This window comes from Carya illinoinensis, chromosome 8 (assembly GCF_018687715.1).
Source record: "Carya illinoinensis cultivar Pawnee chromosome 8, C.illinoinensisPawnee_v1, whole genome shotgun sequence".
NCBI classification, from domain to species: Eukaryota; Viridiplantae; Streptophyta; class Magnoliopsida; order Fagales; family Juglandaceae; genus Carya; species Carya illinoinensis.
The window spans coordinates 2,822,040-2,839,182 of NC_056759.1; the positions used below are offsets into that span (position 1 = coordinate 2,822,040).

At 33.0% G+C, this 17,143-nt stretch overlaps 1 long non-coding RNA gene across 9 annotated transcripts; it reads right to left on the reverse strand.

Annotated features, from left to right (window-relative positions):
* Positions 1-6,706: 6,706 nt before the first annotated feature.
* On the reverse strand, positions 6,707-16,848 carry LOC122319166. Of its 9 annotated transcripts, none has more exons than XR_006245021.1 (6): positions 16,433-16,848; positions 16,042-16,140; positions 14,290-14,473; positions 14,028-14,125; positions 9,869-13,730; positions 6,707-7,100 (listed from the first exon to the last, which is right to left on the reverse strand). It is a non-coding gene; the product is annotated as an uncharacterized LOC122319166 (long non-coding RNA). The 9 variants fall into 9 exon arrangements; XR_006245025.1 differs by lacking the exon at positions 6,707-7,100 and having other exon boundaries at positions 9,240-10,531; positions 10,639-13,730; XR_006245024.1 differs by lacking the exon at positions 6,707-7,100 and having other exon boundaries at positions 9,240-10,342; positions 10,452-13,730.
* Positions 16,849-17,143: the final 295 nt, after the last annotated feature.

Genomic DNA, 17,143 nt, shown 5'->3' on the forward strand with positions numbered 1-17,143 from the left:
TCTTATTTTTAAACATAATTTAAATATAAATTTTTTAAACTAATTATTATAATTTTTTTCAAACTAATCATTACAACATTTTCAAACTTCCAAAAAAATAAAAAACAATTCTAACTTTTTCAAACCATTAAATAAAAATAATATTGTAAAACTATATTATTACAATATTTTAATTTTATAATATTTTTTATTCAATTCTTTTTTTCTCATTTCTCAAAACTTAAAAAAATAATTAACTCAAATTATCACATTATTATTTATAAATTATCTTACTACTATTTATAAAATTTTTATCTTATTCTACTCTTCAAACTTCTCTTAACTTGTTCTTTAATTTCTTGGTGTCTCTCTCTTCATTTTTAATTACTTTTTTTTTTTTCTATTTCTTGTAGTTTTCGAGGTTTTTTCTTCTATTTCGTACTTTTCTTTTCTTTCCCTTTGATATTTTTCTCTCTTCCACCAATACCTTTTGCTATCAGTGCATTTCTTTTGTCTATCTTCCTTTGTTTTTCTCTCTCCCTTTATCTTTTCCATCTTCACCGGTTCTACTTTTGCCACCTATGAGCTGGATGCGTGACCATGATGGGACTTAGGGCTGTACAGGAACCGACGCCGCCGATCGCCACCGACGTCAACCGACCGCCACCGCACGGAACTGGCCGAAACCGGCAGGGAACCGGTTGGCCGCCGGTGCTATTTATGTAAAACCGACGTCGGTCGGTTCGGCAGCGGTTCACCCCCCTAAAAACCGCTGAACCGGCCGACTATTTATATTTATATTTTTTTTAAAAATATACTTATCTAAACGGCGCCGTTTCACTCATTTAAGTAGAACGGCGCCGTTTAAAGCCCGTTTATTAAAAACATTACCTATAACGGCGCCGTTTGGCTTAGGCCAAACGGCGCCGTTTCAATCTAGGGTTAAGAACTTAACCCTTTCACTTTCAGACTCTCTCGAGTCTTCCTCACTTGAACCCTCACTCACGCCGCCTCTCCCTCACGCAGTCACCCTCACCCTCACGCACACCTCACCGGCTGACTCACTCTCCAGCGACGAGCGGCACACCTCACGGCTCACGTTCCTCACGGAGTGCACCGCCGCACCTCACCGGCTCGCCGCTCACCCCCACGGTAAGATTACCTTTTATTCTTTATTTTAATTTCAGTTTTTCTATTTGAGTATTTTAATTTCTATTTATTATAACTAATTATAATTTGTGTTTATATAAAATTATAATTCTAACATTTTAATTAATTATCAAAAAAATAATAATAATTCTAACATTTTAATTTGCACTGGACAGTGGACGGTTTGGCATTCTTTTTAATTTATTATCATATTATTTGAAACATTGTGTATTGTGTATGGACACTGGACAGGGATATTGAAGTTTTGAATCCACGTAGTAGCACTGTGAAGCCTAATCCGAGACTTATTGAATCTGATTAAAATCAAATGGTTTGGTTGTGAATTAAATTTTTAATATTGTGGAATGTGAGCTAGTGAGGGTATTTATGAAAAAAAAATCTGTGAGTCAGTGAGGTTGATGACTGATGAGTGATCCAAAATATAGATTAGAGTCTTAGACTTGTGATGTTTGTCATGTTGCAAACTAGCTGCTGTGTAATTGACAAATTGTGTTGGTTTTTTTTTTTTTTTTTGGTTTGTTTTAATTGTTGTGTAATGAGTCATGACGTGATGTATATGATTTTTCAAATGGTAGATGGATTCTTCTTCAAGTCCAATTGATCTTGATTCGAACTCCCAAACAGTTAATTTGGAAGAGACCCAAACACCAAGACCCCAAAGTGGCCCTAAAAGTAGTAATTGTCCACGTCCTAAGAAACGGAATGGAAAAGATCCGTCAATTGTTTGGGACCATTTTACAAAAGTTGAGGGTTGTGCGGTAGATGATCCTAAGGCCAAGTGTAATTATTGTGGCAAATTATATGCTTGCCACTCTAAGAGGAATGGAACTTCAACCATGCAAAACCATCTACCTTCATGTCCCAAGAATCCTTATAAACGTGGGCCATTGGATAAATACCAAAAAACATTGGTAGGTGAGGCAACTTCGGAGGGGGTTGGAGAGAGTGAGAGTGTCATAAGGAATCTTGTTATCCACAAATATAGTGAAGAGGCTGTGAGGTTGGCACTTGCGTAGATGGTAATTATTGATGAATTACCATTTAGATTTGTTGAAGGGCAAGGATTTAAGAAGATTGTTTGGTTGCTTGAACCTAGATTTAAGGTGCCATGTCGAGTAACGGTTGCAAGAGATTGTATGAAACTTTTTTCATCTGAAAAGGCCAAACTTAAGAAGTAGTTTAAGGATGGGGGAATGAGGATTTCATTAACTACCGATACGTGGACATCGGTACAAAATCTGAATTATATGTGCCTAACTGCTCATTTCATTGATAATGATTGGAAATTGTAAAAGAAAATCATTAATTTTTGTTTAATCCCTAATCATCGAGGGGATACTATTGGAAAATATATTGAATCATGTCTTCTTCATTGGGGTATTGATAAGATATTTACTGTTACTGTTGATAATGCTAGCTCAAATGATACTGCAATTTCATATTTGAGGCATTTTTTGACGGGGAATGTGTTGGGGGGAAAGTATATGCACATGAGATGTTGTGCTCATATTCTAAACCTTGTCGTGAATGAGGGTCTTAAGGAGTGTAATGACGCCATTACAATGGTTAGAAATGCGGTTAGATATGTGCGCTCCTCCCCTGCAAGATTAGAGAAGTTTAAGAGATGTGCAGAAAAGGAGAAAATTGATAGTAAAAAAATGTTGTCCCTTGATGTGCAAACCCGATGGAATTCAACTTACATAATGTTGGAGGCGGCTGAAAAATTTGAGAAGGCTTTCAGGCGGATGGAGAGTGAGGATCACAATTTTCTCTCTTACTTTAAGGATGGAAATATTGGGCCTCCTAGAGTTGAGGAGTGGGAGACAGTGCGGGTATTTGTAAAATTTTTGAAAATGTTTTATGATGCCACTTGTAGATTTTCTGGGTCTTTGTATGTCACGGCAAATACCAGTTTTTTGGAGATTTGTATGCTTCAAAAAGAGTTGGTTAGGCTGAGTGAAAGTGATAATAATTGTTTGATGAATATGGCCGTGAGCATGAGAATTAAATATGATAAATATTGGGGTTCATTGGATAGGATGAACTTGATGTTGTTGATTGCAGTTGTGCTTGATCCACGTAGTAAGTTGGGGCTTCTTACTTTCCACCTGAAAAAAATTCATGATGAGTGTCGGGCTGAGGAGTTGGTGTTGAATGTGAGACAGTTATTATCAGATTTGTATGCGGAGTATAATGATGCTTTCAGTTCTAGCTCGGTTAACTCGACTGAACATGTTCCCCCTCTGCCATCTACATCCACAAAAGTTAGTGAAGACAGTCATGAGTCACAATTTTTTGCTGAGTGGTTGCTAGCATCGAGTGCTTCTGGATCTACATCTGCCAAAAGAGAGATTGAACGGTATTTTTCAGATGGTTGTGAGGCATTCATCCAATCTTTTGACTTGTTGAACTGGTGGAAAGTTAATGAGCCTAATTATCCTATTCTTGCGAGGATTGCACGAGACTTATTGCCGATGCCTGTTTCCACGGTTGCATCAGAATCAGCATTTAGTACGGGAGGTCGTGTACTTGATCCTTTCCGGAGTTCATTGGCTCCGAGAACTGTTGAGGCACTTATTTGTACTCAGAATTGGTTGCGACATCCATCAACCCCAATTGATATTCGAGAGGCCATGGATAATGTTGAAAGCTTTGTGGTAGAATCTGGTAATGTTTTTCTCATTCAATTTAGTATTTACATATTCATTTGCTTTTATAATTTAATTTAAATTCTTTTTCATTATCATAATTTATTAATATTGATTATTTGATGTTTTTCTATATAGAGTTAGGAGCATCGTGCATCACAATTATTGATGACTGAAGAGTGAAGACTTGAAGAATGAAGATTGCTCTCTTATTTTAAGACAATTTGGAATCTATATTTTAAGACAATTTGGTTTTGTTTTGTAATGTGTATTAAACATTTAGTGGGGTTTTTTATTTATTTGCTTTTAGTTAAGTAGTATAGTATATAAGTAGTATTAGTAATTATCAAAAAAAAGTATATAAGTAGTATTAGTAGTTAGTTATTAGTTACTAGTAGTATAAATGACATTAAAATAAAAATGAAATTGAATATTTAAATTTAATTTTAAAATTTCAGCAAATAAAAGCCCACAAATGTTGATGATTTTAACTACTGAATTGAGCCCAAAAAAAGGATGAATTGGACTTTAAAAAGGCCCAAAAGGTCCGGCCCAAACCGCATAGAACCGACCAACCGACCTTGAACCGGCCGGCAAGCGGTCCGGCCGGTTTTACCCCTTTACACGGTCGGTTTCGGCCGGTTTCTATGCCTTTGTAAGGTCGGTCGGTCGGTTTCGGTTTCTTCAATAAATCGATGCGGTTAGTCGGTTTCTTGGTGTCTCTCTCTTCATTTTTAATTACTTTTTTTTTTTTCTATTTCTTGTAGTTTTCGAGGTTTTTTCTTCTATTTCGTACTTTTCTTTTCTTTCCCTTTGATATTTTTCTCTCTTCCACCAATACCTTTTGCTATCAGTGCACTTCTTTTGTCTATCTTCCTTTGTTTTTCTCTCTCCCTTTATCTTTTCCATCTTCACCGGTTCTACTTTTGCCACCTATGAGCTGGATGCGTGACCATGATGGGACTCACTTTCTTTAACTTCTAATCCAAACAAGGTTTACAACTGTTTCACAATTTAAGTTTTGTTTGGATAAAGTGATTTTATATAAAAATTAAAATTTAAATAAAATATTATTATAATTTATATTTTAATATTGTTATTATTTTAAAATTTATAAATATTAAAATTATTTATTATATTTTATGTGTGAATTTAAAAAAATTATAATGATAAAATGAGATGAGATGAGATAAAACACTTTTACTATCTAAACAAGATAGAGCACTCTCAATGAATTCTTCATCTTATCCTTTTAAATACATCACCAAAACTTACTTTTTTTTTTATTTTACGTACTGACTTTTACAATACGTCATCTATCAGCTTATCTATTTTTTCTTCATATCATTTAAATAATTTTTATTTATTCTTTTTAAATATTTCTTTTCTACCAATAAATTTACAATATCCATATATTTTTTTATATGTGCAATTTGTTTTTATATACAATGTAAAACAATTCAGTCCTATATACATAAAACAAAAATATATAAGTCAAATAAAAATAAAAATAAAATCAAATTATGAAAAAATTGGTTTAAAAATATTTCCAAGATTTTTTTTAGAAGAAAATGAAATATATATGTGTTTTAAATGATGAACAATAAAAAAAATTTGCTTACATGGTAAAAATCAAAGTAAAAGAAAATGAATAAGTAAATGAAATATAAATAATAAAAAACTATTTAAAGGATTAACAATATCTGCTACATGTAGCGGATTACTGTAGCTAAATGTATTTTACATTTCATTTTAAATAATTGGATGAAGCTCTTTTTTAGAGCAATTTTTCAAATAATATACATTTTTTGTATAATACAAAAGTCATTGAGAGTGCTTCGATAACGACCAAGTCTTTTCGTATATATGTAGTTGTATAACAAGTCATAATTTGCTATATATTCTTCTCTTCAATTTTTCAACACGCACTTATAATACAGCCCTTGGCATTCTCTACTCATTCGAAGATCATTCATTCTGATACCTAAACAAAAATGGCAGAAATCAAGATAAGCCTGAAGCTGTTGATAGACAAGAAGAGGAACCGAGTGCTATTTAGATTAATCCAATTTGCGTCTATGCGAATCTGAAACCGCGAGAGAGTGTGGTCATTTGTGGAGGCAATATCTACAAATTTCTCATTAAGTATTGTTAAAATATAATATAAATAATAAAATTTATCTCTTTCGATTAGTTTAAACTCTTAAGATAAGTGTTGAATTCAGATAGTATCAGAACATAAGTCTTAAGTTCAAACCTTAACTCTATACTCTACCTATTTAATTAAATATTTTACGTATCGGGCTTATTCATTGAGAAAAAGACTGGCCCATATATTTGGGAGAGTATTGTAAAATCACCACTTATTTTAAAAGTCTAAACTTATAAAAAGTGATAGATTTTATTATTTATATTATATTCTTAACCGATATTTCTTACGAGCATAGGCTCCTGCTCATTCCATTGAAATGGATTCTTTTTTAAAAAAAAAAAAATCAAAAAAGAAAATAGGGATGGAAGGAGTGGAAGAACACAGAAACCATGGAACTGACAAATTGCCAATCCTGCATCCCCCATAGTTCATCAGGTACCTAATTCTGATTTATTTATTTTTTATACACGTTTACAACCCGATTATTCGAGACTTTTGAGTATTTATGACAGGCTCACTGTGGTCACTTGTTGAATATGTATAACTATTTTACGGTACTCCTTATTTTGATTTGTTGGCAGTGTTTGAAGTTGCTCAAGGCTGCTCTGCAATCCAAGACTGCACTTGGAGGACCATCCCAACTCAAGGGTCCTGGAACGTATAAGAAGGCCTATAGTATAATAAAAACCAAGAGTCCAGAGAATAGGCCTAGGAGACATAGAGGGACAGTCAAGAAGAGTTTGAAAAGAGATATGTATGGTACCACCTTTAATGGAAGGATAAAAATAACAAGAAGTGATACGATTATTCAAAATCTTAAACAGTGATCCGTTTCGATAAATCTTGAATAAGATAAATACAACAAACATATCTATATATAGAGGTAATCTTTGATAATTAAGAAAAAAATCGAATACAATCACCTCTTAACTGACTTAAGCATCGAAGTGTTTGCAGGAGGAGCTTCCTCAAGTTTCATCAGTGAAGATCGGACGCACAGTGAAAGATTGGAAGTGAGACGCATTCTTAACAGCACTCACTTATGTCTTCTTGCCAAGACCATCCGAAACTGAGGAGTCAATCAAAACGAGTGGAAGTTCTGAAGGGCCAAATGAAGGCAGCTCTGTATTTCTGCCCGATTGATCTTTTACCTGCAAGAATTATTCGTCCGAAAGAAGTATCTGAGAAGACTTTATTTAAAGATTGTACGAACCGGTGGAAACAACTATTATCGATTTGGAACCATATAAAACGAGGAATAAGAGACGGATCCTTTGTTAACTAGGAAATGGAATGTACGTTGCTAAACTGTCTCTAGGAGCTACTTCGGTTGAACCTTGATGAATGCTTGCCATTAAACGGAAGGTGTGTTGTATTGTTTTTACTTATCTATATTTTTGAGATGTTTTTAAACATGTGTGTTTTGCTTTGTATTAATTGGGGATTGTTGAAGTTTGCATGCTTAATTTTGTTTCTTTTTCTTCTTATAAGTTCTCTTCTGGCTGTATTTATGGCATCAACTATCATACTTCTAATCATAGAAAAACAGAGGAAGGCCCTGCCTTCTGTGACAAACGAGAAGGTAGACGCCAAAATGATATATAAACAACAACCAAGATGATGCCATGCACTTTTTTAAAAAGTTATATATAAAAAGTTATATTCAAGTACCTTTTTAACATTATAACATTTTTATTCAATTTTTTTTTTCTCATTTTCTAAAATCCAATAAATTATATTAACTCAAACTATTTAATTGTTATTCACAAATGAGAAATATTATAACTGCAAATAGATTCTACAAAAATAAATCTACAAATTAAAATGTCTTCACATAATATGTTACATCTACTTTACAATAAAAATACATTTACAATCTAACATACTACATCAAACCATATCAATTTATGGATTTAATTTTGTGGAATCTCTTTGTGGCTAAAGCGTTTCTCTTCACAAATACAATGAGATATTCTAAATATTTAAACAAGACTTTAGTTTAAACATTTAGTCTATGTTTGGATGTTAAGGTTATTTTAGATGATCTATGAATAGTAATAAAAAAAATAGTGAATAGTAGTGAAAATAGTTAATAATATGTGAAAAGTAATGAATTATTTATAAAAAATAATGAATTAGTATGAAATTACTTCACTTATGAAACACAAGCTTTAAGGGGTGGAATAACCATTGGTTGATCTTGTTGCCCTGGGAGGGAGAAAGTTCTAGTAAGAAATTAAAAATAGGGAAACTTAAGTTGGGTTTGGTATTGAAAAGTGTTGAAATATATTGTGAATAATAGTGAAAAAGTAATAATAAAATATTGAATAATAATAAAAAATAATAAATAGTAATAAAAAATAAATTAAAAATAATAATAAAATAATAAATAATAAATAAAGAAACTTTAGTCGAGAAGAATACAAAAAGGGAAAGCAAAAAGAAAAAAGAGATAACCTAGGACAAGGAGAGAAGGAAGAGAAAAGTAAAAGCACAAAGGGCAAAATAGAAACAGAAAAAATACATAGCAACCTCACACTTTTTCACATTATTGAAAAATGTGAATTTATTATTTTACCCTTTTCTATTTTACACTTTAAAAATGATGGTGTATTGAGTGTGATACTGCATCCCTCAAAGAGAAAACCTAGGAGGCTAGGACTAGGAGAGGGGCATATGAAAAAGTTGGAAAACCAACCAACTGAATGGATTGATTCGGTCGGATTCAAATTTCAATACTAATTTGGTCGGTTTCAATTTATATAAATTAAAATTGATTTGTATCGATTTTGAAAAAGAATAATGTTTGGTATACTGATAATGAATCTCGAGTATTTTTTTAGGTAGTGAATTTTTATTTTTTATTTAATAATTAAAAAATTATTTTTTAATGATGTTATGATTTTTTTTAAAAAAAATTTAAAAATACCAAAAATATAAATGAAAACAAATAAAAAAATAGAAATTTTTTACCTTCTCGGTAGATGATCCTCATGGCACTACTCGTTTGAAAATCTAATTGGACTGAATTGAACTAAAATATATATTTAATTTGTTATATTATATATTATAATTTTTTAAAACTTTTATGTTATATGTATTAGACATATTATAAAATCAATATAATATCAAATTTTAATCTTATTGTTTATACTTCCTTATATAAACTTACTATTAAATATGAGTATGAATATTATGCTGTTAACGAGTTAATATTTATCTACATATATATTAACTTACATATTTATATATATACTAGTAGAATAAACGTCCTTTGGACGTTTGCCTAGTTGAAAGAAAATAGCTTGATAATATATATGAACTATATCCATGATAAAATAAAATTGTTTACAAATAATAAGTTACAAACTAAAAATAATAAATTACAATCATGAAAAGTTCTATTTTGTTGCTGGTTTTGTGCCTGGATACATGGAAGATATGCAAAACCTGGTTACAACTGCGGCTTAGTCTGCGGGACGTAATGTTTTGAAAAGTAAAGGAGCTTTGGTACTTGGAATATAAATAAGCAAATCAATTATTTCAACCTGATGGGAAACTGAAGTAACATGGGACAAAACAAATATCGAGAATATGTTAACAAGGAATGAAATTTGCACAATTATTTTTTCAGACCAAATTAACCCTCTCTATCTTCCATTTTCTTTTTGTGTTATTTTTTGAGAACAGAACAGGACCTTCAAAGAACTCATCAATTCCAAATCTCCCTAGAGCACTACTATTGGCTCTCTAACTTTTACCCACCTATCAAAGTCGATCTGAATACTACTCAAAAAATAGAGAACACTATTTAAACAGCCCCCCTCCTCTGCCCTTCACCCCACAATTATAACTCAACTTTTTTCAATATATATTCCATTAATGTTGCAATCATACTAACAAAGAAATCAAAATCTACCTGGGGTATTATGTTTTTCTCCATGACATCTTTGAAAAGTGGAGGTTGGGGCAAATGCAGTCCAAGCACTAAGTATGGCACTCTGGAAGTTTCAGTCACAACCACTTCATGTTCAGTTCCACCACCTGCGAATTTAGAAACAAAATTCTGGCAGTCACCATTTTCTTGCTTCTCAATGACAGCTTTGTTTTGCATCTCTTTCACAACCTCCAATTCGCCATATCAAGTATATTGTACATTTTGGATAAGCACTGGTGAAATCCAGTGAATCCAACCATAAACAACAAAGTGAACAACAAGAAAATAAGGATAAAATAGACAACCTGAAAGCAATCATAGATAATGCTTTTATTTTTCTATGTTTTAAGATCCTTGTGAAGTGTGTTAAGAAACCATGACATCAATTCAACCGGGTCTGACCGTGCACCTATCCTGCACCTATCCGAAATCATTTTTACGGTCTTTCATAACTACCTGCAGAAACTCGTGGGCTCACTTGTAAACATTAAAAAAAAAAAAAAAGATTAAGATGAATCTCATGTCAGGAAAAATTAATTGATTATGGAAATCACTAGAAACAAACCTGTCCTTTGAAGTTCCGTGTATGCCAAATCTTTCGTGTGAGTTCTCCAAATCGATGAACAAAGTAGAGATTTGCCATGTCTATAATTTTCAGGGATAAGGAAAAAATTTCTTAAAGAAGTAACTCTCATCAAAGATTGTATTATGACATTCACAAAATCTGTATCTTTAATGTTGTTAAGACCCACCTGAAATTTGCCAAAAGCAGATCGAAGATATAAGGGAACTGCAGGTAACCGAACTCTTTCGCGAAAGGGATTCCACAGTCAACCCCAAAAGCATAGTGGACCTTTTTTACTTATGTAGAGGATTAGGTGGTAGTTCACTCATCTAAGCAGTGTGAAAAATGATTCTTACATGCCTCCTCATATGGTATATTTAGAGCGAAAGGAATGATGGGCTTACTTCCCATATGATTATTTGAATCTTTTCCAATTTCTAGCTATCAAAAAAAAGTTCTAGCTAGATGACTTTCACACACCTGTTCATACATGGAATGCACCTTTTGTGTTTTTTAAATTAAATTATTATACTAATCAAGAAAGGGAAGAAACTATAGAAGTGGCAGAATCTTACATTTCAACAAAAAAGATTGCACTACTGTCAAACCCAAAAGAATGTAATCCTATGGAATCATAAAAAGAGCAAATATACCTATCATTAATACCATTTTCCTCCTTTTAGACAACATTCTATGAACTAACAGCAAAACGGTAAATGTCCACTCTCAGTAACAGTATCACATTTATAACTGACAGCAACACACTGCCAATTTATTCAAACTACTTAATTAAACTTTTTGGAAACTATTTTTTTTTTTTTTGATAAATATTTTGGGAAACTTATCATCCAAAGGCAAGTCCAAATCCTAGATGGTGTGAAACAACCCACAAAGAATCAGTGTCCATCATGATTATGAAGCACTTACATAACATTAAAGCATAAGTAACTGCCACACAATGTCAAAGCAGGTTAAGTGTTCAATACTTATACATTGACCAAAAGAATGTACACATAAATACATGCACACTCGTATCAGATCATCCTCATTGCATAGAATGTAAAATCTAACTGGCAACCATCAACAAGCACTAATGCCTGATTAGATTGTAAAGAATAGCTTCTTCTTCTTCTTCTTTTTCTTCTTCTTTTTTTTTTTTTTTTTTTTTTTTTTTTTTTTTTTTTTTTATAAATAAGTAGATAATAAAGAATGGGTTTAGAAACCAATTCACACAATGCACAGTTGCTACTGGAGCAGACTCATAACGCATAAATTCTTCTATTCTACAATCACAAATTAAACCCTTTGTAGTTCCTAGTCAAGTTTGACAGGAAATGTATACGGAACAAGAAATGTATTCAATCCAAAACACCAATAATAACTCCACCAAAGGAAGAGAAAGGTATATCCAGTTATCTAAAGGTCCCACACATACAATCGATTACTCTGTACCAAGGGTCTTCCAAGATAACTAAAGTGCCCATTACAAGCCAATTACAAAATCAATATTGAAGGCTCATCCTCAAGGAATTCCAGAAGATGGTAGAAATTCATCTGGTGCAGAAGTTAAGGATCAAATGATTAGCTCCTAAACACTCTTTAACCCAACATGCATCCCCAACTTCCATCATATGAAGCATATACTTCTCAAAATCTTTTTTTAAAAAGTAATAAGAAGATTTATTGAATCAAATAAAACTGAATGATGATATCTAAAGATACAAAAATAGACCTGCCACCAAACCTATAAGTCTAAACCCTTCTCAAGATTATCGGATCAACTTTTCTGAAGGCTTGAAGGATGAGATATTTGTGAAGTAAAATCATGATGAATATGAGCAATACTGGTAATATCTTACTGCCCCACAAATTTTCTCAATCAAGCACTAAAAACAAAGTACTTTTTGCTTCAACTAAGAAATATAAAACAAAATTCTCACCTACACCTTTCATCAGTTCTCGTCATTATCATCTAGAGAATTCTAAAATGATAATTCTTACATGGAGGTGTGGATAAACATTTAGAAGTGGATTGAGGGTGATCGGCTTAAGTTCATCAATGCACGTCCTTTCTGTAAGAAATCAAATAATGGATAGAAAAAATGTATAATTTCATTGATATGTTGGTGGTGTTTAAATATATATACATTCACACGTGCGAGAGATTATATATAGCTAGCAGTCATATGAATACATTAACCTGTACACAGCTGGATGTACAAATATTCTACGAAAGGAAACAATAATGTAACAGCAGATTTGGTGCCAGTATGATCATCGTTTAAAAGTATCGAACATGAGCTTTGAATGTGATGGCTTGAATCTTGGCTGGGAGATAAGTCATTGACTTAAGAATCACTATGGTTAACATAGCCCCGCAAGCTAATAGGGAGAGGCTGAACCATAAGCTTGTCACAAAGGAAGGAAAATCTTGTAGTTGTTAAGCCCTCATTCAAGACATCAGCAACTTGAGCACCAGTTGCTATAATCTGAATTTCCTTGTTGAGTACCTTATTGCATATGAAGTGGCAGTCCACTTCTTATGTAGTGGGAGCATGAAAGATTGTGAATGGTAATAATGATTAGAGGCAGGGTTGTGTTCTTATTTGAAAACATCATTAGGTACCTTCCATCTCCCACAATGCACATAGAGACTATCATCACAGTAATTTTTCTTTCTTGCTTTTTTTTTTTTCAATAATATGATTGCAGTGCTTTAAGAATCAACTTAAAAAAATAATATGATCACAGTGATTTGCATATTGGATTTGTAGGATCGTTGCAAGATCCAACACTCTACAACCATATCATGATGGAAGCACTTATCATAAATCTAATGTAATTGAGAGTGAGACATCACACTATTCAAGGCAATCAAAATTTTTCTGATCAGAGACAATAGTAATTAGGAAATGAAAACATCATAAAATTCTGAGTCAATTCCTCCAAAGTAGCAGTCTACATGTAAAGCCACAGGTGAAATTTTTACTCTTAAAGAAACAAATTAGCAATGATTTATGAACTTTTATTTGAAAATACATACTAACCTCTACTGGTTTAACACGTAAAAATGAAGGCTTAAACAAAATTAAAATTTATTCAAATAGAGGAAGAAGTAGAGCTAAAACTACAGCGGATTTTTTTTTTTTTGAAATTGTACACATCTTGGATTCCTCTCTTTATAAGAAAACAGGGCAGAAAATCATCTCACCTCTTCAAGTTGTAGGTTGCACGATTTATGCTTCTGTCTAACTTCCCTCCACTTGGTTACACATCCAACTAAACAAGCATTAGAAGGAAAAAAAAATGTAAGAATAGATGTGGTTGGAAGACAGTGTGATAGAGCTTGTTGCAGAAAATTTCAGAAGTTGGACGTGTGTTGCTGCTATCTTTCTAGGTGTTGAACGTGAAGTAAGAGAGGAAAAAATGAAGTTTTAAACTAACCTAAACTTAGTCATCTAGCAAATGAAATTCAAGCCAAAGTTCGTGCCCTTAGTGAACATATAAGCTGAAAATGAAGGGGAAAAAATAAAAAAAGAGAGAAACAGGAACATCAAAAGACTAAACCTGACCTACCTATCCCACCCTCTTCAAAGTGTCACCCCCAAAGCTTAAACAAACCAGTGGACAGGGGCGGCCAGGAAAATGCTCCTCTCAAAGCCTTTGCTATCATCCTACAAAATACACATAAAGCATAAGTTAGTTCTGCTTCAGGCACAAATTCAACTGATTTTTGTCTTACTCCCGGGCTATAACAGATTCAACTCCAACAAACCACAAATGAAATTTTTATTCTTAAAGGAACAAATTAGCAATGATTTATGAATATCACGCGTACCATTTACCCAAATTTGAACGCCATCTTAGCCTCCACATGCTTGCATAAAATAGATTCACACCATCATGTACAATATAATTTACAGAGAAAATTAAATGCCATCTCGTCACCACCTCTTTCCCTGCAAATCTCCTCCTACATCTCCGCCACCTCCGTGCTTCTATGGAGCCACAATGAACAACCCCTATTAAAAAAGAAAAAAAGAAAAAAAAAAAGAGAAGCTATTCTTTATAGAGTTATACGCAGAACAACAAGAAAAATAAAATAGAAGAAATCAAATGCAAGAAAAAATAAATCAACTTGAATTGAAAACAAAAAAACCATAGGAATACAGATTGCAAAAATAATAATAAAAAATAATTATTCTGGAGATGTGAAAAATACGAATGTGATATTCATCAAACATTGAACAAGAAGAAAAAAAAAATAGAAGAAATCAAACGCAAGAAAAATAAAATTAATTTGGATCGAATATGCATGAAACGCAAGGAAAAAAAAAAAATTCTACAGATGTGAAAATGCTTTAAAAGAAATCCCCTTGTAAATATTTGAATCCATTCCACATAAATAACAATAAATAAATGAATCAGCAACTACCAAATAACAATAAATAAATAATTTAGAAGCATCATAAATAATAATTCTTAATTTCTCTATTTTTGTAAACAAAAAGAAACTATGTTCCCCATGATGTCCAAATGTTTTGAACTTGTATACAATCTTTTGTTGGTTTGCACCTCTTTATCTCTTCATTTTAATGTGTGTGTGTGTGTGTGTGAGAGAGAGAGAGAGAGAGAGAGAGAGAGCTGCACATCAGTATGAATTCCCACCAAAGGGAAAAGAAATAAATGGATAACTGTGTTTTAGTTCCCTATCAGAAGCTTTTTTTTTTTTTTTTCCTTTGACAAGTAGTTCCTCGTCAGCAACTGCAAGCCACAAGTTACAAGGGTAGCAATATGCACCAAAATCAACCCAGAAATATTATCATTGCCTTGGTAGACCAAAGAGAAGAATATGACCTCAAATTGTTACTTCCGAGACGACAAAAAAACTTTCTACCTTCTATGCCAAAATAGTAAAAATTGGCTGCCAACTGAATAGGTAGTGGCAAGACACACACACCCAAAGCCTCAAAGACTATTCTTCCAATAAAAAAACAATGCTCTCCACAACAGGCTTTTCTTTAAGTTCTTCAAAAGCAAGAAATGGAAAAAAAAAAAAAATGCCCTCCATAGCAGCAATAATGAAAGACAGTATAACCATTGTTACTGAAGCTGTTTTGGGGCTTGGCTGCTCCCTCATGACCATTTTAGAGCATCTCATACCAGATTATTAGCTAAAATGCACAGAAGAGTTGTAGTTTGCCACCAAAAAAAAAAAAAATCGCCTTTTATCATAGCAAAAATCAAAGCTACTTTCACTTCGGATAGTAGAGCGTTTATAATCCACACGCAGAAAATGTTACCATTTAATTGAACTCCGTGAAATAGCCAATCTTGCGTAAACTACAGCTAGCTACAAATCATTTACAATTAGAAGTTCAGAAAATATCTTCAATCGGCGAAACCACGCCAAACGTCATAAGAATTTAATTATTGCAAAATAAAGCAACAAGATTGTATACAAAACCTACAAAAGGAAACTAAAAATCGAATGATCACTCGTTTCGATTAAACAAGCCTGCGCAAATAATCGAGTATTTACAGATCCATGGCCACGAAACCTTGATCAGGAGAAGTATAATTATCTTACCCAAAGATAGGTACCATTCCTGGGAGGTAATCAGGACCATCAAATGCCGTGGACCATTGCTTGTTCTTGTCAAGTTGTTCAACTTGTTCCCTAGTAAACCTGCATATATGGTAGTCGGAAAAAATAATAAAAAATGAAATCAATAAGATATAGATAATAGAGTATGACTGAAAACATAACATATCCTTCTCGTTTTTGATTAGTTTCTTTTTGGCATTAGCATTTTCTTCCTTCGGCGAGTAACTGAGTAAGAGAGAGGGAGAGAGATATATATAAATTTCCTACCACTTTAGAACCCATATATATACCATCCACCACAATAACAATTCACCTCCAGAACACAAACTTATATATATATTATGTATGCATTTACAAATGGTAAAAGCTGTACCCGACGGAAACCGAACAAAAGGATCAGGGCTCATTCAAAAACCTCTGTAAGCACCGAAACCTCTGCGCACAAAACCTCTCCATCTCGTCACCACCTCTTTCCCTGCAAACCTCCTCCTCCATCTCCTCACAACGTCGTCCCAATTCCTCGTCGAGCTATCGTATCCATAACCCCAAGGTTTACCCCACGCATGATAATAGTGATCATCGCCCAGCACCTTCGCTTCCAAAATCGCGTCTAGTATCTCCTACAACCCCACGATCCGACGGCTCACCTTCCTCCTCGAGTCCCTCAACGACGGATCAACACCAGGCACCGAGTCGAGCCTTAGTAACAGAAAATTGGACGAGGCGCTGATAGTGTAAAATTGGAATACAAGTCAGAAGAAAAATACAGTTGGTCGGTCGGCAATGCAAAAAGACTAAAACGTCTGTCGGAAAAATAGAAATAAAAGCAAACATACTGTAATTTTGAAATAAAGTTAAGGGTAAAATTAGAAATAAAAATGTTAGATGAAAACACCGTTCATCCAACATTTTCATTTATATATATAGTAGATATAATAGGATATACGTATAAGAGTGCATTATATATTTATATATATATATATAATATTTAATTGTAACTTTTTCATACTAAGTAGTTGGTAATAAGTTATTCTGTATCTTTTTTATATACTTTACAGTTGGACCTTTCACTTTTATGGTTGCA